Source organism: Moschus berezovskii, chromosome 27 (assembly GCF_049115385.1).
Source record: "Moschus berezovskii isolate FMDL1 chromosome 27, NW_MosBer_1.0, whole genome shotgun sequence".
In the NCBI taxonomy this organism is placed as follows: Eukaryota; Metazoa; Chordata; class Mammalia; order Artiodactyla; family Moschidae; genus Moschus; species Moschus berezovskii.
The window spans coordinates 10,959,036-10,986,446 of NC_142486.1; positions in this window are offsets into that span (position 1 = coordinate 10,959,036).

A 27,411-nucleotide genomic window follows, 5' to 3' on the forward strand; every position below is an offset into this window, starting at 1 on the left:
GCATCCCTTCCTTTGCCTTCTATTGGTCAAGGCAAGTCACAAGTCAGCCAAGATAGAAGGACAGAGGGCTCTCCACTCCTGGTGAGGAGGAGCAACATGGATGTGCAGAGAGAGCAGAAACTAGTGGTGGTTTTCTCTGGAGGCTATCATATAAAGCACACAGTAAGTATTTCCTGAATGAAGGCAGGAGAGCTTTAAACAGGCATAAAGAAAAGGAAAGCACCCAGAGAAAACCATAACTCAAAAAAGACACATGTACCCCAATGTTTACTGAAGCACTATTTAAAACAGCCAGGGAATGGAAGCAACTTAAATATCCATCAACAAGGAATGGATAAAGAAGAAGCCATAAAAAGTCACAAAAAGGAAAAAGATTGGGTCATTTGTAGAGATGTGGATGGACCTACAGACTGTCACACAGAGTGAAATAAGTCAGAAAGAAAAAATATCATATATGAACGCATAAATGTGGAATTTAGAAAAATGATCTAGATAATCTTCGCAAAACAGAAGAGAGACAGACGTGAGAATAGACACATGAACACCAAGGGGAGAAAAGGGAGGGATGACCTGGAGACTGGAATTGACATGCGTACACAATTGACACTATAGATAACTAGTAAGAACCTACTGTGTAGCTCAGGGACCTCTGCTCAGTGCTCTGTGCTGACCCAAATGGGAAAGAAATCCAAAGAGGGGATGTATGTATACATAGAGCTGATTCACTTTGCTGTGCAGTAGAAACTAATACAACATTGTAAAGCAACTACACTTCAATAAAATTGATTTTAAAAAAGAAAAAGGAGCAAAGTAACAGGACTGTCTTAGGTTATCTGCATAGGGAAGCAAGGTCTCCCTGAGCTGCCCGCCCTGAGGGAGCACCAGTGGAGCTGAAGAAAGACCCCAGGTGAGCACAGAAAGGAAGGGAGAGAAGTCAGGAACAGTCAGCGAAGCCACCAGGGATGGGGGGCTCCAGGGGTGGGGTCAGACACCAGGTCTACACAGCAGAAAACACCAGATCTCCTCAGACAAATACTGAGTCAGACTCGATCCATCGCTGCCAGACAGAACTAGCAGTGACTGAAGAGGAGGCAAAGCGGCAGGCTTTGTATCTGCAGCATCTGGATGAATGCACCCGACAGCCTTCTCTTGTGCTGGTCTTGTGTCAGACCAGACGGCTGACCTCAGTGAACAGGCTCAGTGGATGTGTCCTACAGCATCAGATAAACTAGTGATCCGAGTCAGTTCAGTTCAGTTCAGTTCAGTCGCTCAGTCGTGTCCGACTCTCCGCAACCCCATGAATCACAGCACGCCAGGCCTCCCTGTCCATCACCAACTCCCAGAGTTCACTCAAACTCATGTCCACAGAGTCGGTGATGCCATCCAGCCATCTCATTCTCTGTCGTCCCCTTCTCCTCCCGCCCCCAATCCCTCCCAGCATCAGAGTCTTTTCCAGTGAGTCAACTCTTCGCATGAGGTGGCCAAAGTATTGGAGTTTCAGCTTTAGCATCAGTCCTACCAATGAACACCCAGGATCAATCTCCCTTAGAATGGACTGGTTGGATCTCCTTGCAGTCCAAGGGACTCTCAAGAGTCTTCTCCAACACCACAGTTCAAAAGCATCAATTCTTCAGCGATCAGCTTTCTTCACAGTCCAACTCTCACATCCATACATGACCACGGGAAAAACCATAGCCTTGACTAGACGGACCTTTGTTGGCAAAGTAATGTCTCTGCTTTTTAATATGCTATCTAGGTTGGGCATAACTTTCTTTCCAAGGAGTAAGCGTCTTTTAATTTCCTGGCTGCAATCAGCATCTGCAGTGATTTTGGAGCCCAAAAAAATAAAGTCTGACACTGTTTCCACTGTTTTTCCATCTATTTCCCATGAAGTGATGGGACCAGATGCCATGATCTTTGTTTTCTGAATGTTGAGCTTCAAGCCAACCTTTTCACTCTCCTTTTTCACTGTCATCAAGAGGCTTTTGAGTTCCTCTTCACTTTTTAGAACTAACACCCAAAAAAGATGTCCTTTTCATTATAGGGGACTGGAATGCAAAAGTAAGAAGTCAAGAAACACCTGGAGTAACAGGCAAATTTGGCCTTGGAGCACAAAATGAAGCAGGGAAAAGGCTAATAGAGTTTTGCCAAGAGAATGCACTGGTCAAAGCAAACACCCTCTTCCAGCAACACAAGAGAAGACTCTACACATGGACATCACCAGATGGTCAACACCGAAATCAGATTGATTATATTCTTTGCAGCCAAAGATGGAGAAGCTCTATACAGTTAGCAAAAACAAGACCAGGAGTTGATTGTGGCTCAGATCATGAACTCCTTATTGCCAAATTCAGACTTAAGTTGAAGAAAGCAGGGAAAACCACTAGACTATTCAGATATGACTTAAATCAAATCCCTTATGATTATACAGTGGAAGTGAGAAATAGATTTAAGGGACTAGATCTGATTGATAGAGTACCTGATGAACTCTGGACGGAGGTACGTGACATTGTACAGGAGACAGGGACCAAGACCATCCCCATGGAAAAGAAATGCAAAAAAGCAAAATGGCTGTCTGAGGAGGCCTTACAAATAGCTGAGAAAAGAAGAGAAGCGAAAAGCAAAGGAGAAAAGGAAAGATATAAGCATCTGAATGCAGAGTTCCAAAGAATAGTAAGGAGAGATAAGAAAGCCTTCCTCAGCGATCAATGCAAAGAAATAGATGAAAACAACAGAATAGGAAAAACAAAAGATCTCTTCAAGAAAATTAGAGATATCAAGGAAACATTTCATGCAAAGATGGGCTCGATAAAGGACAGAAATGGTATGGACCTAACAGAAGCAGAAGATATTAAGAAGAGGTGGCAAGAATACACAGAAGAGCTGTACAAAAAAGATCTTCACGATGAAGATAATCACGATGGCGTGATCACTCACCTGGAGCCAGACATCTTGGAATGTGAAGTCAAGTGAGCCTTAGAGAGCATCACTACGAACAAAGCTAGTGGAGGTGATGGAATTCCAATTGAGCTATTTCAAATCCTGAAAGATAATGCTGTGAAAGTGCTGCAATCAATATGCCAGCACATTTGGAAAACTCAGCAATGGCCACAGGACTGGAAAAATCAGTCTTCATTCCAATCCCAAAGAAAGGCAATGCCAAAGAATGCTCAAACTACCGCACAATTGCACTCATCTCACACGCTAGTAAAGTCATGCTCAAAATTCTCCAAGCCAGGCTTCAGCAATATGTGAACCATGAACTTCCAGATGTTCAAGCAGGTTTTAGAAAAGGCAGAGGCACCAGAGATCAAATTGCCAACATCCAATGGATCATGGAGAAAGCAAAAGAGTTCCAGAAAAACATCTGTTTCTGCTTCATTGACTATGCCAAAGCCTTTGACTGTGTGGATCACAATAAACTGTGGAAAATTCTTCAAGAGATGGGAATACCAGACCACCTGACCTGCCTCTTGAGAAACCTGTATGCAGGTCAAGAAGCAACAGTTAAAACTGGACATGGAACAACAGACTGGTTCCAAATAGGAAAAGGAGTATGTCAAGGTTTTATATTGTCACCCTGCTTATTTAACTTATATGCAGAGTACATCATGAGGAACGCTGGGCTGGAAGAGGCACAAGCTGGAATCAAGATTGCCAGGAGAAATATCAATAACCTCAGATATGCAGATGACACCACCCTTATGGCAGAAAGTGACCCAAACTACTTAGTTAACAGGCTTAGGAGAACTTGTGACAACCCAAGAAAGGAATGTTGCCGCTTCAGCCATAGCAGAAAAAAACATTATCTTCCAATGGTATACATAGGTTCTAACTAGCAGAACCAGCAACTCAGTAGGTAAAATGACTAGAAGGAGACAAGAATCATGTTCATGATTGCATGCAACCCTGTGAAGATGTTAAAACTTCCCCTGTTTCACAAAAAAGAGGAAACTGAAGCTTGCAGAGATGAAAGAACTCCCCCACGTTCATATAGCTAACATGCAGAAGAAGTATGATTTGGATCTAAATCTGCTTGAAATCTAAAACAGTCAAGTTGCTTCCCTGTGATAGAATACAGATTACTATATATGGAAAACGTAAAAATATGAGGCTTCATCTGCCTAGCAAAGTGTCTCAACATATGTCCTATGCAATACTAGTATCTTGAAAACAGTCCTCCAAAAAAGTGATCCCAAGGTAAGTAAGCATGAGAGCTAATCATGCCAGAGCCCCCTGTGAAAGTCACATGAGCATTTTATAGTTAAACAGAAATCTGTCTGAAATCCAAATCCTTTTTTCTCACGGCTGTCCACCAATATTCTGAAGAACTAGAGTTCTAAGGAACAATATTTTGGGAACATTCTGTCTAGGAGGATGAAGCAGTGAGAGACCACTATTTTAATAATCTCATTAATTATGTGACCATTGAGAACACATTTTTGGCAACCACTGGAATTTGGAGTACCCCCATGAAGGTTGAAGCACCTTTAATGCACACAAAAAGAGATCTTACTCTTCACAGTCTAAAGTAAGTTTAAAAACTTTGCTGCCATGCTAAATTAAAACAGAGAAAGTCATAATCATGCTATTAAAGAATAGATCCCCATGGTCTCCCTGAAGTGGCTGTGGGTGACAGAATTAGAGGCACAATATTGTATCGGCTCCAGGATTTTATAGAGACTTAGGACAAGTTTGACTCAACTGACCAGGCCTGTCACAGCTGGCTATGGGTTCATTTCTCTGGTCTCTAATCTGTGGAGGGTACCTGGAAAAATCAGCATCTTTCTATCCTGCCATGTCTACATAATCCCAGTAACTCAGAATTGAGGTGGCAGTTAATTTTGCCTTGCTGGTGGAAATGGAAAATGGTGCAGCTGCTATGGAAAACAATATGGGAGTTCATTCAAATTTAAAAATAGAATTACCACCGTATGACCCAGCAATTCCACTTCTGAGTATACACCCAACAGAATTAAAAGCAAAGACTCTAGGTGATATTTGGACACCCATTTTTCACAGCAGCATTATTCTCAGTAGCCGAAAGGTAGAAGTCACCCACATGTCCGTTCACAGTTGAAATGGATGAACAGAATGTGCTATCCACGTATGATGCAACACTATTCAGTCTTAAAAAGAAAGGAAATTCTGACACATCCTGCAATGTGGATGAACCTTGAAGACACGCTCAGTGAAATAAGTCAATCGCAAAAAGACAACTACTGTATAATTCCACTTATGTGACTTACAGAGGGCAGTCCAATTCATGGAGACAGAAAATAGAATGGTGGTTGCTAGGGGCTGATGGAAGAGGAAGAAAGGAGTTACTGTTTAATACAAACTGAGTTTCAGTTTTGGGAAAATGGGAAGAGTTCTGGAGACGGATGGTGGTGATGGTTACACAGCAATGTGAATGTATGTAATACTACCAATGCACTTAAACATGGTCAAGATGGAATATGGCCCCAGTATCCATAATGGATTAAGGTGTGGTGCTTACAAAATTACCCAGGGTTTCCCTGGTGGCTCAGATGGTAAAGAATCTGCTTGAAATGCAGGAGACCCGGTTTCAATCCCTGGGTTGGGAAGATCCCCTGGAGAAGGGAATGGCTATCCACTCCAGTATTCTTGCCTGGAGAATTGAACGGACAGAGGAGCCTGGTGGGCTACAGTCCATGGGGTTGCAAAGAATCAGACATGACTGACCGACTAACATTTTCACTTATAATACAGGTTAAGATGAGGGACTCCCTGGTGGTCCACCATTCCACTGCAGGGGGTGCTGGTTTGATCCCTGGTCGGAGAACTAAGATCCTGCCTGCAGGTCTAGAAACTAAGGTCCCTCATGCCTCGAGGTATAGCCAAGAGGTTTTTTTTTTTTAAAAAAAAAAAAAATGGTTAAGATCTAAATTTTGTTATGTGTATTTCATACAGGAAAGGAGGGAGAAGGTAGAAGTTAGATAGTGTTTTATTTCGCATCTCACAGGAGCAAAGGGGTCTTCCTGACAGCAAGGCTGATCTTGGACCCCCACCCCCACCCCCATCCTCTCAGCCCTCCTGAGTAGATTTCCACGGGGCAGAGCTCTGCCCACCCCCACCACCCGGAGGGAGGGGCGAGCTCCTGCAGCTGGTTAATCACCTGTCACCCAATCCTTCTTTCACACCAGTCCTGGAGCAAGGATCCCACAGGTCTAACTTTCTGTGGCCCCAGGCCCCTCTTGTCCTGCACAGCGGTGAGCGCCGCAGGTTTCAGGCTGAACAAAAGAACCAGTTTAAACCGCAACAAAGAACTGCTTCAAACCTAATGAAAATCAGGTATTGGAAGAAAGAAGCCCTGTCTTTCTTTTCTATTTCCTTTTCTTGCAGGGAGGGTGTCGGGTGGCTCCAGAGACCTGGCTCTGGAGGGGAATCCAGGATGAGCCAGTCTCCAATAAGGGCTGCGACTGGCCAGCCTCTAGGTTGATAGCTGGTCCTCAAAGCCTCTGGGACCCCACACAGCTTGCTTGAACCCCGCTAATCTTCCCATCTGCCACTTGTTTGCTGCTTCCTCATGATGTCCTCCTCTTTGCACTAGACTCAAAGTCAAGAACATTTCTGAAGCAGGGGTGAGATATGGGACATGGTCATCAAAACAAGAAGAAGGAGGTGTTTTACCCCCATGGAAATGAAGTAGGAGGGGGAGAAGAAGGAGGAGGTAAAGGAGGAGCAGGGAGGGAAGGAAGGAAGGAAAGAAAAAAAAAATTTTGTGCAATTGTGTGAAACAAAAACATTCAAGCTGGTAGGATTTTACATTGACAATTACACTGGAAAACAAGACAATATGCATTAAGTGTAATACAAACAAATAGACCTTTTAACCCAGTAATTCCACTTGAGGGATTTGTTATAAGGAAATAATTTAGGACTTCCCTGATTGTCCGGTGGTTAAGAATTCACCTGCCAATACTGGGGATACAAGTTCGATCCCTGGTCTGGGAAGATTCCACATACCTCGAGCAACTAAGCCCACGAACCTCAACTACTGAAAGAGACACGCCCCAGAGCCCGTGCCCTGCAGCGAGAGGAGACCCCGCAGTGAGATGCCCGCGCGGGGCAGCCGGAGGGCAGCCCCTGGTTGTCACAACTGGAGGAAGCCTGCATGCAGCAAGGAAGATCCAAGGCAGCCAAAAATAAATAAATAAAACTTCAAAAAGAGAAACAGTTTAAAAGAAACAAAAGGCTACATGCAATAGAATAAAGATCTCAGAATTATGCCCAACCTTGAGACACAGCAAACGATTTATCCAGTAATGTGGGAATAGCTAAGTAGGGTACAAGAAATTAGCTTCACGATGTATTATTGTGAAATAAAACATATTTTAGGCCAGAAAAGAAAACTTTAAATATAAAAATTTTTCTCTGTCCTTTGGCCTCCTCTCTCCCCTCTACTGTGCATTGTGTATATGCATTAGGGATTGACCAGACCTTCTCACCTATGGAAATACCCCCTCAGCCATAACGAGCAACATTCTCCTAGCATCGACAAGACAAATCCTTAAAATAGAACATTTCTTGATCTTGTAAGGAGTCACAATGACCCACCACGTTTATCATTTAATGTACAGCCCTCTGTCTCCAAAACAAACTTATGGAACTGTATTTTGATTTCTAGTAGGCGGAACAGTTCTCAGAACTTTCTGAGATGCTGTTCCCAGATTATAATCTTCAATTTTCCTCAAATAAAACTTTCCATTTCTTTCTTAGATCAACTGATTAATTGTTCATTGACATTGTATAGCCATAAAAATAACTATGAAGAACATGTCACATTATAGAAATTTTCCAGGAAAGCATTAATTAAAAAATGAAGAATTTACATTTATGTGTATACTCCAGTTATAAGTATATAAAATATGTGCACAGAGACTAACTGGAACAGAATTTAATTTAAAGCTAAAAACTGTTACAACTATCAGTGATCATTTTTTCCTTTTCAAAATATTGTGTTTAGATTGGCTAAGATGGCAGAATCGAAAGACCCTGAGCTCACCTCCTCTCACGAACACACCAAAATCACAACTATCTGCAGAACGACCATCAGTGAAAAAGACCAAAACCTTCCAGAAGAGATCTTACACAACCAAAAACATAAACAAGGAGCAACAGCCACTGCCGTCGAGTGGAAAAAAGAAAAAAAGAGTGAAAAGACACTGGGACGGTTTAAGAGACCTCTGGGTCAATATCACGCACACGACTATCTGCATTACAAGGATCCCAGCAGGAGAAGAGAGCAAGAAAGGGCTGAAAGCATGTTTGAAGACATAATAGTTGAAGACTTCTCTGACCTGGGAAAAGAAATAGTCATCCAAGTTTGGAAAGCGCAGAGTTGCACACAGGATTAACTCAAAGAGGAACACACCAAGACACACTGTAATCAACATGACAAAAATTAAAGATAAAAAGAGAATATTAAAAGCAGCTAGTAAAAGCAACAAATAACATACAAGGGAAACTTGTCTGCATTATCTGCTTCTATAACCCCAAACTCAGGACTGCATCTAACTCATACTAAAGGTAACAGTTATCTGAGCCACTATTTATCTGAGGCTTGACTGCAGACCTTTAGTTACTATAATACTATCAGAAGGAACCACTTCTGCCTGGGTGACACTGACAAGAATAGGAAGTCTACCAGAAGCAGGCAGGAAGGGGCAGTCCTCAACTTCCTCCTCCCCTTTGCAGTCTCCCTCTAGCCCCAGTCTGGCAGAGCCTAACAGACACAGAACCCTGGCAGACTACAGTCCATGGGTTCACAGAAGAGTAAGACACAACTTAGCAGCTAAACAACAACAAAGCCAAATGTGGTTTTCAGAGATGCTTCTCCAGGATCACAGAGCAGACTACCGGAGTCAATGATTCCATGCAAAGGGTCAGAATTCCAGTGGGGAAGGGTCTTCCTGAGGTCATGTTGCTTTGAGACTCCAGAGAGTTTTGCAAACTCTCTGAGACGTAATGAGCAGTTACTTTCAATGATGAGCAAATGCCTCTGAATTCATGGACCCTTATTCAGAAGCAAGGTGGGGCTGGAAGCTAGTGATTCATTGACTAGAGGTAGCACTTCTCAACTCAAAACAGCAAATACTTCCATTTCTATGGAGCAGGAAGAGTCTTTTATGTTTAATTTTCATCTCGCTGTGAAATGAGGTTTTAGCCGTGGGTGTCTTATTGATGCCAGCCGTGCTCAGGAGGCTCTGTCTCTCCAGTGTCTTTGAGATCCTTCCCCTGCAGTGTCCCCCACAGGCAGAAGCACACAGCCCAGATGAGATGGCAACTTTTCCTTAAAAATTTCCTGAGAAGGTTTTCATCCCTTAAGATTTCTTTTCAAACTTCCTGCATTCCATTATCTCAGAAAGCTTTATTCAGTATCAGTTTATCTGTCACTCACCGAAAGCATCTCTAAATCAATAAAAGCTTCAAGGCAGCCAAGCTGCTTTTTTGATACTAAGGGCTGATGGGCTTATGCTGTGTGTGTGTGAGAGAGAGAGAGAATAAAGACGGGGTTTATAAGTCTTGTTAGAGGAAACACTGATTGAAACTGCCCACCCTGGTGAGGCTCCATAGTAACCATTTGCATGCGTTATTTTAGGGCAGGAGATCTTGGTAAGAAACACAGAATTAACAAGCCACCACCAACCAGAAGAATGCAGGAAAGGTCAAAAGGAGAAGCCAGTCCATATGTCCTGCCAACCTCCCAGAATCCTCCTCACTGGAATCCATCTTGGCTGAGTGATGCAAGCACCCCCAGGAAGGACCCTGAGTTAGAATGATTGGACAGAGACAATCCAGAAACTAATCCCAACACTGTAAATCCAGAGACTGCAAACCACATGGCAGAGCACTCCTCCTGGGTTCTCCTGCCCTCCTGCTCTTCACCCGGGCACCCCTCCCCAATAAAGTCTCCTGCATGTGTGTCTCCTCAGATAACTCATTTCCAAGTGTTAGACAAGAGCCCACTCTCAGGCCCTGGAAGAGAGTTTTATTTTTCTAACACACCTGGAAAAAACCACTTGGGACTTAAATAAAAGGGTTCTTATAAATGTCTCTTATAGAAACTGATATGCATCAAAATAATATCATTCCATGAGTCAGCATCTTGAGTTTCAGTCTGGTTTGAAATCCATTTGCTTTGTTGGAAAGCAGGATGATGGAAAATCTACTGTTGCCCACACCACCAGGCATAGAAATGGTGAAGAACCAGAATGGCAGGAATGGAAACAGTTCTGTTGCTTCTTTCAGACGCCTTCTTGGTCTAAGTGTTGTAAACTGACATCCAGAGAAGTGAAATAATCTATCCAGAGGCATACAGCTGCTAAGAGGCTAGGCCAGGACTAGTACCCAGGTCTCCAGTCCCCTGGTTGGTGCTGTGTCCGTTGCCCCACAATGCATCTGTGAAACATGGGGAGCATGAAATGGTCACAAGGAACCCCCTTGGGATCAGCTGGCCATGTGTTAGGGAGGAATAGTTGGTGATCCATTTAGGACAGAGTTTAAAACCCCAAAGAAAAGTTTAAGGAATTAGAAATAGTTTCTCAACACTCTTTGCAGAATGTTGTTGCTGTTCAGTTGCTAAGTTGTGTCACCCCATGGACTGCAGGCTCCTCTGTCCTCCACTGTCTCCCGGAGCTCGTTCAGATTCATGTCCACTGAGTCAGTGATGCCATCCAACCATCTCATCATCTGCCACCCTCTCTCTTCTCTTTTTGCCTTCTAAAGGAGATCCATATTTGCAGAATGGGTTCTGTTAAATGGAGATTTTTTTCCAGTTCCTTCTTGAGAATGGGAATATGGTTCAGGGTCAGAATCTGTGATAGAATAGCTCTGCTTAACAGAGTGGCCGGAAAAGTAAGATGCAGGTTAGAGAGTCATGATCCTGGGGAAAGGAAGAGAAACCTAAAACTGTGCACTATTTGGGAAAGAATAGGAATGAGGACATGAGCAACTTTGCCAGAGATAGACTTGGGGGCGAGGGAAGTATCGAAGTAGGATTCTTAGATCATTAGCTGAGTTGCATGTGGTATAAGGTCCTACCTTAGGGCAATGTCAGCTGGTGAAACAAACCTCAAAGATGGTTGTTTTACTGATTTCTTGATTCCCAAGGATATGATTTTCTTTCCATTCTGCTAGATATGGTAGACCCTGATGCTGTTTTTCTGCAGCTGCAGAGTTGGTGCTGTTGCTATGCTCTGGTGTGAAAAAGAAGGAATGCTCACTTGTCTACTGTGTGTTATACTTTGCCTCTTTCTGTGAAAACACCACATTTTTTTTCCTACAGTCTCACAAGGACCTTTGTATCTATCAGTCAAGTGAGGTTAGTTTATGCTGCAATGACAACCCAAAATCCCAGAGGCCCAAACAATAAAGCTTGATTGCTCCCTTCCAGCACATCCATTGCAGATCAACAGTGGTGCCCTGTTGATTATCATCAGGTAAGAGCCCAAGTAAATGGAAGAGCCACCATCTGAATATTTGCATGTTACCGCAGCAGAAGGAAAGAGGGCCTGGGTGAGACTTCACCAGGTATTAAATGCTCAGCCTAAAATAGATGCACATAGCTTCAACTCCCAGTTCATTGGCCAAAACTAGTCACTTGGCTCCACTCAAATAAAAAGGACTTGGAAACTTTCCTGGCAGTCTAGTGGTTATGACTCTGCACTCCCAGTGCTGGGGACATGGGTTCCATCCCTGATTGGGGAATTAAGATCCCGCATGCCTCAAGGTGCAGCCAAAAATAAAAATAAACACTTAAAAAAGTCTGTCTTCTTTAAAATAAAAAAATAAAAATAAAACGGATCCAGGAAGTACAAAACTACCATATATTTATGAAACACAACTTTTATGGGAACAAAGTCTTCAGCTTCTTGTCCCATGTCCCATGTCCTCTCTTTCAAAGGGTTAAAAATGTGTCCACATAGCCTGGTAGGGCCAGTTGTCAAATCACCTTCATCTTTATTCTCCTGTGCACCCATTTCTCCAGAGGAGAAAATTAGTTTTTCCCTCCGTTGGTCAAAATTACAACCCAAATCTCCTGCACAAGCACATGGCAACTCATATATATATATATATATATATATGGAAACTGGGAGGGGTGGTCCAGTGAACCATTTTGAGAAATTGCCAGACTCTGAAGTCTAGTTTGGGCACATTTGGAGAAGCTGCTATGAACATGCACACACAAATGTGCCTGAGGGGGTGTGTCCTGCACAGATGTACGAGCCAGATGTCAGCTATTGCCTTGTTCCTTGGCCTCTTGGACAGTATGATTTTTCCACTGGACTCCAGTCACAGAATTTCAAGTTGTCTCCAAAGAATGCAACCTCTCAGAAGTTCAACCAGCATTATAGACTGTGATGAAGACCTTTTAGGGGCATGGGAGGGGGATGTTAGAGATTTCTATCTATATACAGAAATTTGGTCTCCTTTTCATAGCTGGCAGGTCCTATGTCAGGATCTGAACTTTACCAGCTTCCTTGCATCCAGGGTCTTTCATAGGGCTTTTTATTTGCCAATGGAGTGTGTGTGGAAGTGATGTGTATCATATCTGAGAATGAGTTTTTGAGAAGTGGTTGTGTCAGCTAACTGACTTGAGTTGGTGTCTGGCTGATTTTGTCACTTTGTGCCCATTCATAAGTGGAATATTTCCTGCCATATCAGTAAACAAGGCTCTCGCAGTCATCAGCAATTGCAGCCCTCCAACGTGAGCCAGTAAGCCCTGAGAAAACTCGGAAAGGAAAGAATACCTGCCATCTGGCAGCCATCAGACTGCAACCACTCCGTATGGTGAGCCCTGAGGAAGCTCAGAATGTGAGAATACAGGATACTATATCGAAGGAATAATTTCAGTGATCCCAGAGTCTTGCATTTTCCCACACAAAGAAAAGCCCTAAATTCCTTAACTTGAGATTTCTTGAGATTTCTAGAACATCATCTTTTGATGTTCCAACTACCTACTGTTTATTGAAAAATGTTTATATAACCTGGCTCCCCTGCCCTTGGCTTCTCAGAGCAGGGAGCAGTTCTCTTGGGGCTGCTTGAGATGCTGTCTCCTGGGCTTGAAGTCCTAAAAATTCCCGCTGAGTATAACATAACTCTCCAACACAGGGAGCTCAGCCAGTGCTCTGTGACAACCTAGAAGGGTGGGGTGGAGTGGGGGAATGGGAGGGAGGTTTAAGAGGGAGGGTATATGTATACTTATGGCTGATTCATGTTGTTGTACGGCAGAAACTAACACAACATTGTAAAGCAATAACCCTCCAATTAAAAATAAATTTTAAAAGTCACACTCTACTTTTAGGTTGTGAATATTTTTTTAAGTCTACACCATATAGCTTATTCATTTCATGATGCCATCTTGGCTCACTTACTCCATCTCATTATTTACTTCATCTAAGATATAGGATAATTATATCTTCCTCCTTTAGTAGTTATGGGGATTGAGGGAGATAACCTATATTGATAGTTTTTAAACACACTCAGGGGCTGCCATGAGGAGCTCAGAGAGGGGAACTTTCCCTATCTCAGCTCTGACCCTTCTTTCAATCAAGTGACTCCAATCGTATCAATTTTGTACATTAATGTTCTTCATAAGACTTTGTTTACAGAGAATGTTCTATAGCAGAAAAACAGCTTGAAACTCCTAACCAGAGTGAAGATATTTGATGAAATGCAAAAGTGAAAACCTAATAAATTAAGAACCATTCATTTAGACGTTCATCAAACCTGGGTTGGGCCTGGAGCTGTTCTAAGCACGAAAGATACAGCAGTGAACACAGTAATGGGGAGGACAGACAGTAAATGTATAAACTAATAAATATGAAGGGTGTCAAGTGCTCCAAAGAAACACACAGTGAGGTCAAAGAACTGGGTGACTGATTGTTACTTTAGCAGGGTGGTTAGGAAAGAATCTGCTGACAAAGTGATGTTTGAACAAATATAAAAGGATTTCCCTAGTGGTCCAGACTCCATGCTTCCACTGCAGGGATGAGGGTTCAGTCCCTGGTCGGGGAACTAAGACCCCACACGTCGCCTGGCATGGCCAAAAATTAAAAATAAATAAATAAGACAAAATTAGAGTTCAAAGGGGGAGTTATATGTTCAAATATATCAAGAATAGAGAAAGAACAGAATTTGATTTAGGTAAATAGGGTTAATTGTGAGACAGTATTAGAGTGGTAGAATAAAGCTGCCTTCCAATTGTACTTAAATAGAAATAGAAAAGCTCAAAGTATTGAACAGAAATAATATTTGTGATGAGACAAAACAAAGAGCTTCATTAAGTAGAAAAGAAGACAGGTTGAGGCTGAAGGGGAAAAGGATAAATATGATTATAATATGAAGCAGAAGTTGGCTGCATTCAGCTTCTAGTTTTAAATAACATCTACTGAGCAGTCCTGAAACAGCCTTTCACAGCTTTTAATTAAAATGCCTCTTAAAACACAGAAAAAAATTAAAATTCACAACTCCATAAGAAAACAGGACCAGTGGTCAACCTACTTCTAGATATAATTGGGACGATTGTCCTTTATGAAGCAATGGAACTGGACGGAAAAAAAACACAATTTGATGCCTCGTGAGCTGAAAGCAGACACATATCATTCCTTCGTTTGCTCATATTTGCTCTCTGGTTCCAGATATATATCATCAGAAACCTGAGAAATATACCCTCTCCTGTAAGAATGCTGGCTTTTGAGGCCATCCGAGTGCAATTCCTCTTCCTCCAAGCTCTACCTCTCCTCACCCAAATTGAGGGCTCATTAAAACATTCATTCAGTCAATTTCCAGCTTTAAATTTAGGTCTTTAATCCATTTGGGGTTTATTTTTGTCGATGTATTTTATTTTTTGTATGATGTTACATGCAGCTGTCCAGTTTTCCCAGCAGCACTTACTGAAGAGACTATCTTTTCTTCATTGTATATTCTTGCCTCCTTTGTCATAGATCAGGTGGACATAGGTAGGTGGGTGGGTTTATCTCTGGACTTTTTATCCTGTTCCTTTGGTCAAAATCTAGTATGTGCCCATAACCATTTAAATCAGGCAGAAGAGTTAAAAGTTTCACCTCTGTTGCTCATGATCCAAGTAGCTTCACCTCCAGAACCCTTGGTCTTCATGTCCATAAAACAGATCATTCATCCCACAGTATTGTTTTGAGGCTAAGATAGTAATGACTGTGAAAGGACTTAGCAAATTCTAAATGCTATACAATTCATAAAATAACACTATGATGTTAACTAAAACTCTAAATTTGGAAATTTAAAAAAATCTTTAACATTATAAATAAATAATAAAACATTCAGTCAGAACCAATCACCCCCAGAAAATAAATGGTCCCAGGAAATGGGTTGGGCTAGTGGAAGAACAGGAGAAAGATGTCCTCTGGAAGAAAAATTCCCAGGGAGAGAGGTACCCAGGAAGAGCTATTGGAGCCGTGCACCCTGGGAGCTAAATGTAGGGTTTCACTTCCTACATCTGTTAGAACCTTGGGCTATGGGAATGAAAGGTCCCATCTCGACCAGCAGAACCTCCTTAGAGTCAGCTTGCTCCACACTGTGGAATTGTCTTTGGAGCTTTGTTCACTGAATCTGAGAAGCACGTCGGACCCAGCGCATAAGTGAACCTAATATGCAATGCACAAACCCATCCATTAGTAAGAACCATGATAAACTATGTCTTCCTCTGTCAAGGATAAGTATAAAGGGACTTCCCAGGTGGTCCAGTGGCTAAAACTCTGTGTTCCCAATGCAGGGGGCCCGGGTTCAATTCCTGGTCAGGGAATTAGATTCCACATGCCACAATTAAGATCAAAGATCCCACGTGCTGCAACAAAGACCCGGTGCAGTCTATTAAATAAATAAGTTTATGTTTTAAAAATAAAGATAGTAAAACATGCTGGGAAGTTTGAAATGTCACCGGGAAAGGAGCATGACTGTTTTGTTCACCATTATAACACCAAGGGCTAACACAGTGCCTTTACACTACCTATGTTCCAAAAGTTGCCAGAAACCTAACCAAAGCACCATCAGGCCATTATTTCACATTATAAATATTAGAATATACTTCCTTTTCATGTAAAAATAGTTCTCTATTACTAGGTTATATATCTTGATTTTTTTCCCAATACTCTGATAATGTATTCATAATCATACCTATAGTAATTAATAATCAACAGTTCACATTTCTGACAGATTGAATGCAATTAGGGAAATAAGATCATATACACAACAGGTTAAAGTTAGCTAGATCAACATAGGATTGTAAAAAAGAGGTAATAATAAAAATAAAGTGAATGAGATCATCTAGAGTGTTATAGACTGACTGTATTCCCTCCCAAATTCACATCTTAAAACCTAGTCCCCAGTGTGATGGTTTTTGGATGCGAGGCCTCTGGCAGGTGATTAGATCATGAGGGCAAAAAGCCACCATAAATGGGATTAATGTCCTTATGAAAGAAACCCCAGAGGGTGCCCACCACGTGAGGAGATTGTAAGAAGATGTCCAAGAACGAGGAAGCAGACTCTCACCAGACACCAAATATGCCAGTGCCCTGATTGTGGACTTCCCAGTCTCCAGCACTATGAGAAATAAATTTCTGTTGTTTAAAAGCAACCAGGTATATGGTTCTAAGATAATGGATGTCACCACAAGACTCTGGCTTTCCTGCAGCGATGGCTACAGAGTTAAGCTAATGGCCCATCTCCAAATTAAGAGAAACATTTAGGGCCATTTAAAACCATTATGATCAGTACCTCTTTTGGTTTAGAAATATGTGCACTTGTCTTCCTCTTGTTCAAAATCACTCCCTCTGCAATCAATGTCTCTCCATCACACTGGTCAAGGGATGCAATAATTGAATAGTACTTTATCCCGCTCAATGTGTTTTCATATCCATTATGTCATTAGAGCTTCACAGTAACCCAGAAAAGAAGTAGATCAGGTGTCTGCCTGTGTTCATGCTGAAGAGGTAAGTAGCAGGAGAAGAGAGCATTCTGGCTTCTCAGGACATGGAGGGGAAAGGATGGTTGTTTGTGAACAGGAAGGAAGAGGACAAGGAATAAGCTTTGAAAGAATGACATAGCCCGAGGATAGGACATAAACTGATTAGAACCAAATAGGTCCAAGATGGCTGACAAGTAAACTTCCACTAGACCTTGAGCCTCAGCATATGTTCATTGTAATAAATCAGCAAGCTAAATGACACATCCATCAATACCATAACAGTTTCAAGACTGACCATCAAAGGCCAAAAAGTGGATGATGGCCCAATTCCTGGAAATCTCCACCCCGCCCCCAAAATAGCTGGAATAATCTTTCCACTCATTAGCCTAGGAAATTACTCAGTCCATAAAAACTAACCATGCCTTATTTTGAAGTCATCTTGCCTTCTGAGATGGCCCACACGCTGTCTGTGGAGTGTGTTTCTCTCTAAATGAATCCATTTCTTACCTACCACCTTGTCTCACTGAATTCCTTCTGCAATGAGACATCAAGAACCTGAGCTTCATTAAGTGCTAAAACTAGGTGCTTGATCTCAGTTGGAAGATCGTGGGTTTTGGCCGGATTCGAGTCCTAGCACACGGTTCAAGTCGCATCCTGAGTTGCACAGTTTCAGTTTCATCATAACCCTTAGTTCACCACCCACCCTCCACTTCTGCTCTCCTTCCAGCCACTATTAAACTTTGGGACACTGCTCAAAATCTAGGCCTGACTCATGGAAACATTAGTCAACAAGCATACCAAGGACTTCCTCAGAAGAGTCTGGTTGAGAAACTTCCAGAATGACAGTGGCCAACATCCTTAAAAACAATGAGAAATATAAGTGATATTGGTTACTTTGGGGGAGGAAGGCTTACTAAGGGTATGTCAGTGTGGTTCTGCGTTGTTGTATGTTCTAGTTCGTGGCCTGGATATGATCAAATCGTGATAGTTCATTGTACAGTATTCCCTTAAAATCTATGCACTTTTCTGTATCAAGGTTATGGGTTCAATGAAAGTAGGAATTTTTAAAGGCACAGATATCTTTCTAATTCCACACTAGCTTAATCCTTCCTTTGTGTCTCTTAGAGTTTTACATTCTTTTTCTCTCCTCTTCTAGGGTGAATCACTTCACTTATTAAAATGATACTACAGCAAAATGTTGGAAAATGATGTGCCTTGTGGTGGTGATTAAGTCAAATCAAACACATTTGTCACTGAAGTGATGGCCTCCAGCTGTTTATCTGGGAAATATAATTGAATACTAATTGGATCAACACTGTAAGTTGTCAGTTTTATATTCACTAAGGTGTAGGCTAAAGTATGAGACAGTGAATTTCCCTAAGTTTAAAATACAACCAGAATTTTTAATTTTCTTTTTTTACTTACTTCTAATTTTTGGCTGTGTCACAGGGCATGTGGGATCTTAGTTCCCTGATCAGGGATTGAACTCAGGCCTGTTTCATGGGAAGCACAGAATCCTAAACGCTGAACCACCTGGGAAGTCCCCAGACAGAATTTTTAAAACACAACTGAAGTCCTCCAAAGAATTTCACCCAGGTGATTTCATCCTCACTCCCACCAAAGAACAAACAGGTGTTATTTACATGGTACTGCTGCTGCTGCTGCCAAGTCACCTCAGTCGTGTCCGACTCTGTGTGACCCCATAGACGGAAGCCCACCAGGCTCCCCCGTCCCTGGGATTCTCCAGGCAAGAACACTGGAGTGGGTTGCCATTTCCTTCTCCAATGTGCGAAAGTGGAAAGTGAAAAGTGAAAGTGAAGTCGCTCAGTCGTGTCCGACCCCCAGCGACCCCACGGACTGCAGCCTACCAGGCTCCTCCATCCATGGGATTTTCTAGGCAATAGTACTGGAGTGGCTTGCCATTGCCTTCTCCGTTACATGGTACAGTTGGTACTTTAACTCCACATTTACTATGTTCACTACTTGCTTGAGAATTTTAATATCAATGTATTACACATTAAATTCGGCTCAAATTTTCACTTCCTGGAAACACTTGTTACATCCCTGCCCTCAAGCCAAACTTACAATCAAGTAGCAGTTCTCAAGAGCTGGACAGAAATGACAAAGGACTCTGAAAACTTCTGTTAAATAAATTAAAATATAAATATATGATGTAAAAGATGATGATATTGCAAATGGAAGCGATGAGTTTAAATAAAATTGTTTTCCAGGAAAAACAAAATGCTTGATGACTTTCTCTAACACTTTTGAAACATTCTAGGCGCTTTCTAAACTGAACCACAAACTCGTGTCCCACACTGAGGAGGACTGTGAGAAACACAGTGGGAAAAAAAAAAACAGCAAACATAGACCAGTAAAGACACCAAGGTACCAGGGCAGCTCTGTGGTCTAGAGAGTTGCAAACGTGTAAGGTCTGCTGTCCCTTTATTTTCATTGTCGTTGTTTAGTCACTAAGTGGTGTCCAACTCTTTACAACCCCGTGGACTACAGCCCATCAGGCTCCCACAACAACTTATGTTCTTGATTTTTGGCCACACTGCTCAGCATGTGGGATCTTAGTTCCCCAAGCAGGGATCAAACCTGCACTCCCTGCGTTGAAAGGCAGAGTCTTAACCACTGGACCACCAGGAATTCCTTCTCCTGTTTATCTCTGCATGTGGCCCATCACCTCCCACTATTGAGAAAGCAGCCCCCAAACAAGCTGACACCACTTTGTGGTGAGAGAGAAGACAATGGATCACTGAGTTCAATTTCCCAGCCACCCCTCCTGGGGTGAGAGCTCACCTTTGTCTCCCGGGTCAACATGACTCTAGTCACTGATCAACAATTTTCAGAAAATCTCCTTTCATTAGGATAATGAAATACACCATTAATAGATATTTTTTTGATCCACCAAATCACCTTTCCCTTTTCCCCTCAACTATCTTTCCATTCAAAATTCTTTACGCACAAAGGGGAAAAAAATGTAGGTCTGCAGCATGCTTAATGACAATGTGTCCTCCACAAGCACAGCAGCATGTCACACTTTGTTTGACTCTCTGTTCTATGCTGTAGCCCACGGTTGTTCTGCTCCACTGGCAGGTACAGCAGAACCAAAGGGATTATACACTTAGCATCTGGAAATACTCCACGAGCACCATAGACCAAAATCTGCTCCCTGTCTCTTCCCTCCGAGGCCAAGTAGGTAAAATAAGAAAGGGAGAAGGCGAGGTTTACACACTCAGAGCGGCCCCATTATAGGAAGCCCGCAGGCTAATTTAATTCTCAAATTCTAAGAGCCAGCAACTTGTTCTGGGGCTTTTAAACAAGGAAAGGACTTGGAAGGACTTATGTGATAGGCTTTTAACATTGCCAGGTATGTGCGCGCTAAGTCACTTCAGTCGTGTCCAACTCTTTGAGACCCCATGGACTATAACCTGCCAGACTCCTCTGTCCATGGGATTCTCCAGGCAAGAATACTGGAGTGGACTTCCTTACACTCCTCCAAGGAATCTTCCCAACCTAAGGATTGAACCCACATCTCTTATATCTCCTGCCTTAGCAGGTGGTCCTTTACCACTAGTGCTACATTCAAACACTCAAATTCAGGGACTTCCCTGATGGTCCAACGGTTAAGATTCTGTGCTTCTAATGCGGGGGGCACAGGGTCAATCCCTGGTCAGCGTACTAGATCCCACATGTCCCAACAAGAAGATGGACAATGCTGCAGCTAAGACCTGGTGCAGTCAAATAAACAAATAAAAATATTTTATAAAAAGGAAGAGCATGTGAAAGCAAAGAAGAAATTGCTTCTCTTTGTCGTAAGGCAACACGAGCATCTGTTTCTGGTGTGATTTTTCTTCCCATGGTCACTCCAGAATTCCGCAGGCCTGGAGAGAGAGCTCTGACTCCCTGCTAACTAGCACACACACCACCATTTCCCAGGCCCTGGGGTCACATTACCCAGTCCATAGGCCCCAAGAGGGTTGGTGTGAAGAACGTGTCTCTGGACAGACAGCCTGGGAACTGCCCAGCCCAGTTGCCACAGAACCGCCTCATCACGCCTGTGTGTAATTTACACTGGTCAGGGGAAATTATTGCTGGCTATTGATTCTAGATGAAGATGAGGCAAAGGGAACAAATACAGCCCAGTAATAATGCCGTGTGAGGGAAAGCCGGGAAGAGAGACTATGTAGGGTTCACTTAATTCCTCCGTGGTCGATAGGCTCTTTATTGAAATGCATCATTCCCAGATCCCAAGAGCATGAGTGTGGCCTGGGAGCTCATGGCCTCCCAGTTACCCCCTTACTTCTGCACTTATCCTAATGGATGCAGCCTGGGCTTTGTACAGTGTTGGGAGGTGGACTCCCAAGAAGTGCAACAAAGGGAAGAAGTTCCAACCTGGATTTCTCCACTGCCCTGCAGGAGGGCAAGGCAACCCATTCCAGTCTTCTTGCCTGGAGTATCCCATGGACAGAGGAGCCTGGCAGGCTACAGTCCACAGGATCATAAAGAGTTGGACACGGCTGAAGTGACTTAGCATGCAAGCACGAACACAGGCAGGCCTCCACTGGGAGCAGATGTAGGCTTTCTAATCTCCCATCCTACTCACCTTTCTACCCTTCTCCACACCCCCTCTTCCTGTTTATGACTTTCTTTTCACCAGTATTAAATTAGATGATTCATTCCGCTACATCAGTGTTAAGAAAAGAACAAGAGAGACAGACAGACATTGGGAGGGAGGGAACAGGGGTGGGAATTAGGAGGAGAGAGAGAGCACCTTCTTTTTTGAGGGGCCTTTTTTCATTACCCCACCCCCTCAATGAAGTCTCTGAGTACCTTGCCTCTGGCAATGAGTATTCAGAAGAAAGTACCAAAAAAAAAAAAAAAATAGGAACTTGCCAAATCTGAAGCTGTGTCTGCCACTATGGAGAAGCTTTGGTTGTGAAGAAATGAACATTGAGATTAAGGTAAGACTGAGGACCTACTGTGAAACACAGGGGACTCGATGCTCTGTGGGGACAAAAAGAGGATGTGTGTATATGCACAGCTGGTTCACGCTGCTGCAGGGCAGAAACTAACACAACTACAATAAGAAATTAATTAGTAACACTTTTATAAAGACTAAGGTAAGAGCGTAGCTGTGAGGCTCAGGAAGTCTTTCTGCCCGCCTAGGAAAGGTGTGGAGGTGAAGCGGGTCAGTGGGTATCAACAGGAAGAAGCCGAGATATCCCACTGGTCAACTGCCAAATTTTAATGCAAATTAGATCTCATGCATCGTAAGCATTGAGCAGTATCTCCCCACAGTGGTTAAGAATCCGCCTGCCAATGCAGGGGATGAGGGTTCCATCCCTGGTCTGGGAACTAGAATCCCACATGCCAAGAGGCAACTAAGCTCGTGTGCTGCAACTACTGAGCCCAGGAACTGCAACTACTGAGCCCTGACCTCCTAGAACCCATGTTCCACAACAGGAGAGGCGTGTGCACCACAGCTAGAGATTAGCCCCCCGTTCACCCCAACTAGAGAAGACTCGAGCACAGCATCAGAGACCCCGCACAGCCAAACAGAGAAAAGCAACAAGGGACCCCTCCAACTGTTACTTTGCCACTGTAAGAATGGGTTAGCACAAGAACGGCCATCTTAGAGGCCGGAAAAACCATTTTTACTGAGTATGTGACTTGAGGGAAGAAGAACTAGATAAAACCTGGGAGACAAGTTAATCTTAAGTACCAAGAATGTGGGCAGCTGCGACACCGAAAATTAGTTAAGCAGGTCTGATAAGTTTATCTCGTTAAGACACCAGGATAGAGATATGCACAGCTGTGTGTGTGTGTGTGAAAAATTCCTGTGAGTTAGGTAATTTAGAAATATCATGATTTGAAAATGCTATATAACCCCTTGGCTCTGAGTGCTCGGGGTCCTTGTTGAAACCCGCTGCGTCAGGCAGACACTTGGACCCCAGCTAGCTGGAAATAAACCTCGCTGTGTGTCTTGCATTATCGTGAGTGTCCTCTGTTCCTTTGAGGGAAGGGCGACTCCGGACCCTAACAGCCACCATGCTGAGGATTTCAGAAGGTTTCTTTGTGTTTCCTCAATGGTTCTTTCCTGGGGAGAAGCAAGGAGAGCCGTCCTCCATGGAGGACTTTGTTCCCCACTTGTGTATCGGGAGGAAAGAACACCGAAAGGAAAACGACCCCCATTTAGAGAGCAGGAACACGCCGCTGTGCACTTGCCGAGTTTATGTGCCTGATCTCGCCTAATCTTCGCGTGAACCTAGTAGGTAAATACCATAATTATACCAAAACAGAGGCACACAGAATTAAAGTGACAAATAAAGCGACAAAAGACTCTCCGAAAGAATCTTCACACTCACCTTCAGCTGACGGACAGACAGCACCTTCCTGGGATGCTCGGCGGGCCTCTCCTTGCTTAGAATTCTCTAGCACTCAGGGAAACAGTGTCAGACTTTATTTTTTTGGGCTCCAAAATCACTGCAGATGCTGATTGCAGCCAGGAAATTAAAAGACGCTTGCTCCTTGGAAGGAAAGTTATGACCAACCTTGATAGTATATTAAAAAGCAGAGATATTACTTTGCCAACCAAGGTCCGTCTAGTCAAGGCTATGGTTTTTCCCGTGGTCATGTATGGATGTGAGAGTTGGACTGTGAAGAAAGCTGAGCGCCGAAGAATTGATGCTTTTGAACTGTGGTGCTGGAGAAGACTCTTGAGAGTCCCTTGGACTGCAAGGAGATCCAACCAGTCCATTCTAAAGGAGATCAATCCTGAGTGTTCATTGGAAGGACTGATGCTAAAGCTGAAACTCCAATACTTTGGCCACCTCATGCGACGAGTTGACTCACTGGAAAAGACTGTGATGCTGGGAAAGGTTGGGGGCGGGAGGAGAAGGGGACGACAGAGAATGAGATGGCTGGATGGCATCACCAACTCTGTGGACATGAGTTTGAGTGAACTCCGGGAGCTGGTGATGGACAGGGAGGCCTGGCGTGCTGTGATTCATGGGGTTGCGGAGAGTCGGACACGACTGAGCGACTGAACTGAACTGAGCACCCAGGGAGGCCAGCCCAACACAGACACGGGCACTTAGGGAGTGGAAAGCAAAAACAAAGGCACCTGCAGAGCCAATTAATGACTTGAGATTCCACTCCAAAACCTAACTGTTGGTTCCCTGAGCTGAAGTCGTGAGCTTTGATCACAGTCACTAACTCCGAACAGCCCCGGCTGGCCTCGGTTCCCCGCAGGGAAAGGTAAACATTCTTGTGGAAATGCAAACATATCGCTTAGGGTCTAAAATGGCCTGTAATGGAGGCATAATTTCTTTTGGAAACAAGCTTGCCTAAAAACGTAAAGGCTGTTGTTTTTACCGCCGGAGTGAATGATCTTTCCGAGGGCAGCCAGGAGTCCTCTTCTGGTATTGAAAGCACCCGCAGTGCAGATAAAAAATGGAATATGCATTTTATTTCCCTACTGAACTCCTGCTGGCTCCACTTTGAGGCGTCAGTGTCTCCCCCACTGGGGAGATGAGTGTCACATGCTATAGTTTTTCTCTGAAAGGGAGGTGGATAGGTGAGGTGGAGAAGGTGTAATTACAGGTGGAGCCTGGAGCGTCTTAAGATTGTGATACCTGGCGAGGCTTTCTCTCCAAGTGCAGCCCTGAAAGAAAGACGCTTCCCCACCACCTTTATCAAAACCGCTGTCGGGGGAGCACCCCTGTTATTAAACACTGCTCGGCACGGCTGCTTGGGAGGCATAATCACAGGTGGTAGACCCCGAGGGGAAGCCGTTCAAGGAGAGAAGAGAAAGAAAACACAAGGATGAGCTGACTAACAACACATAAATGAAGTGTAAAAATTCGATTAGGGACGTAGGAAGGTGAAAGGAAATGAAGAAATGGCGGTGTCAGGGTGCAAGGGGACTCCGGATCCTTTTTTAGTCCTTGCGTGGGTGGTTGAGAGTCCGTTTGTTTTTCAGTCCTCGGTGGGGGAGAGCAGAAGATTGTAGAAAGGTGAGAAACAGGGGAGAATGTGGTCCTGGCAAAGCCACATGGCCCTGACCCACCTGCTAATTCATTTCGATGAAGCAACAGAGTAAAGGATCAAAAAAAAAAAACCCCAACAACTAGAAAAGTGTTGGCAGTGTATCTGACCTGGCCTTTGGCAGGTGCATCAAAACTGCACATGACCTCAAAAGATCCAGGCACTAGGTTACCAAGTAGGGTTTGTGACCCCAGAGTCTTCCTCATGATGGACCAGGCAGTTCTCAGTCACGAAAGAAGATTATCTTGGAGAGTGCTTGCTCAGTCGTGTCCATCTCTTTTGCAGCCCCATGGGTTGTAGCCCACCAGGCTCCTCTGTCCATGGGATTTTCCAGGCAAGAATACTGGAGTGGGTTGCCATTCTCTACTTCAGAGGCTCTTCCCAACCTAGAGATTGAACCAGAGTCTCCTGCATCTCCTGCATTGGCAGACAGATTCTTTACTACTGTGTCACCTGGGAAGCCCCTATCCTGGAGCAGTGGTTAGCAAACACTACTGCCCATTGGAATCGCCTGTGGGGCTGTAAAAATAACTCAGTGTCCAGGCCTCACTCCAGGCTAATTAAAGCAGAATGCCTGGGGGTGGGGTGCAGGCATCCCCACTTCTTTTGAAGTTCTTTCCCAATGATTCTAATGTCTAGCCAGGCTGGAGCCACTCCTCCTACCTTAGAGGAAATAGGGCTGCGCTCTATGTGCAGAGAATATCTGTCCCCACCGGTCACCCCAGAGAAGCAGCCATCACTGAGTCTTTACTGAGTGCCAAGGTAATGAGTTAAGTGTTGAAGGGAACACAATGCAGAATAAGACAGCCTCTGCCCAAAAAATGCAGTGAGGGAGCAAACTGACGTCTGGAATGGAGGGGAGCTCGATAAATATGTATGAAATAAAGAGTGAATGACTCAATAAATGAGTGGCTTAGCACCAGTAAAAGAACAAAGGAAATACATGAAAAAACAGACAAGTGCGCACAGAGTCAGGAATGGTCCGGGGTGGCGGGGGTGGCGGGAGTCTTGGTAAAGGTAGTGTTTCAAAACAAAGGCAATATTTGAACTGGGCTTTGAAGGATGGGGAGTAATAACATTAAACATTTGTTCAGAGCTTAAAGGTGATCAGTGTTTTACATACATTAACTCATTTAGTGGTTTTCAATTGCCCTTGAAGCTGGCATCTTAACCCTGGGCTCTAGAGGGGGAGGGAAGGTCAAATGACCTGGTCAAGGTCAGGAAGTCAGTGAGCAAGGGAGCCACTGAGACACTGTTGATGACTCACCTCCTAAGTCACTACAGGGGAAGGGCATTCTAGGCCAAGGCAACAGCAGGAGAGAGATACAGGTGCTCCAGTTCTGGGCATGTGACTTGCATGGGGAAGGCTGACTGCTTTATAAAAGGAATCTCCCTTTTAGGAAGAGAATTGTGAATGCAAGGAGAAGGGCAGACTGGAAAGCTGAGATTGCAGTGAAGGTGTCCCCAGAGAGCCCCAAACCCTCAGAGAACTGGTGAACATTTCTCTTGAGGCCCCTGTCATGTCCCCCAGGATGTTCTTCTTGGATGAACTTGTTTCATCTCCCCTCTTTTACAACAAGTTCTTTGGCCAGACACTGGCCACACTCATATTTTAATTTCTCTGAAACCCAGCCAGGATGAATATAAGTTTTCTGAATCCTGTAGTTTATATGACTCAGGGAGAACTTCTTGAAGGAAACCAGTAAAATTATAAACACTAGATTGAGTAAAAAGTGAATATTTTTTAGGATGAAGAAGAAACTCACAACAAAATGCAAATTTTAAAAACTGATAAATATAACAAAACCCAAAAAATCACATATATTTTTTTCCTCATAGTGAAAAAGTGCAGAAGTATTTTGCCTGATAGTGAAAAAGAGCAAAATAAGTATTTGTGACCCCATGGACTGTAGCCCACCAGGCCCCTCTTTCCATGGAATTCTCCAGGCAAGAATACTAGAGTGGGTAGCCATTCCCTTCTCCAGGGGATCTTCCCGACCCAGGTATTGAAACTTGGTCTCCTACACTGCAGGCAGATTTTTACCATCTGTGCCACCAGAGAAGCCCCAATGCCTAATACCTCTCTGTAATAATTTTTTAACCACCAATTTTTTAACTGCATAATTTTTGATTGCCTTTTCATATGACAAAATTTTTGTTATACCTTTTTCAATAGCAAGCATGGTTGACCAAGACTTGTTTTGTCTTATCAATTTGAGCATCAAAACTTGTCAATGGGAATGTTATATTTATCAAGTTATGCCACGTTTATCAAGTTACTTCCTATAATAACTGTAAGATTTGGGGACATCACAAGTGTTCTTGTTCAGAGACATATCTTAAATACTCTTGATTTGATGACCCTTATTTACCAATGTAAACAAATC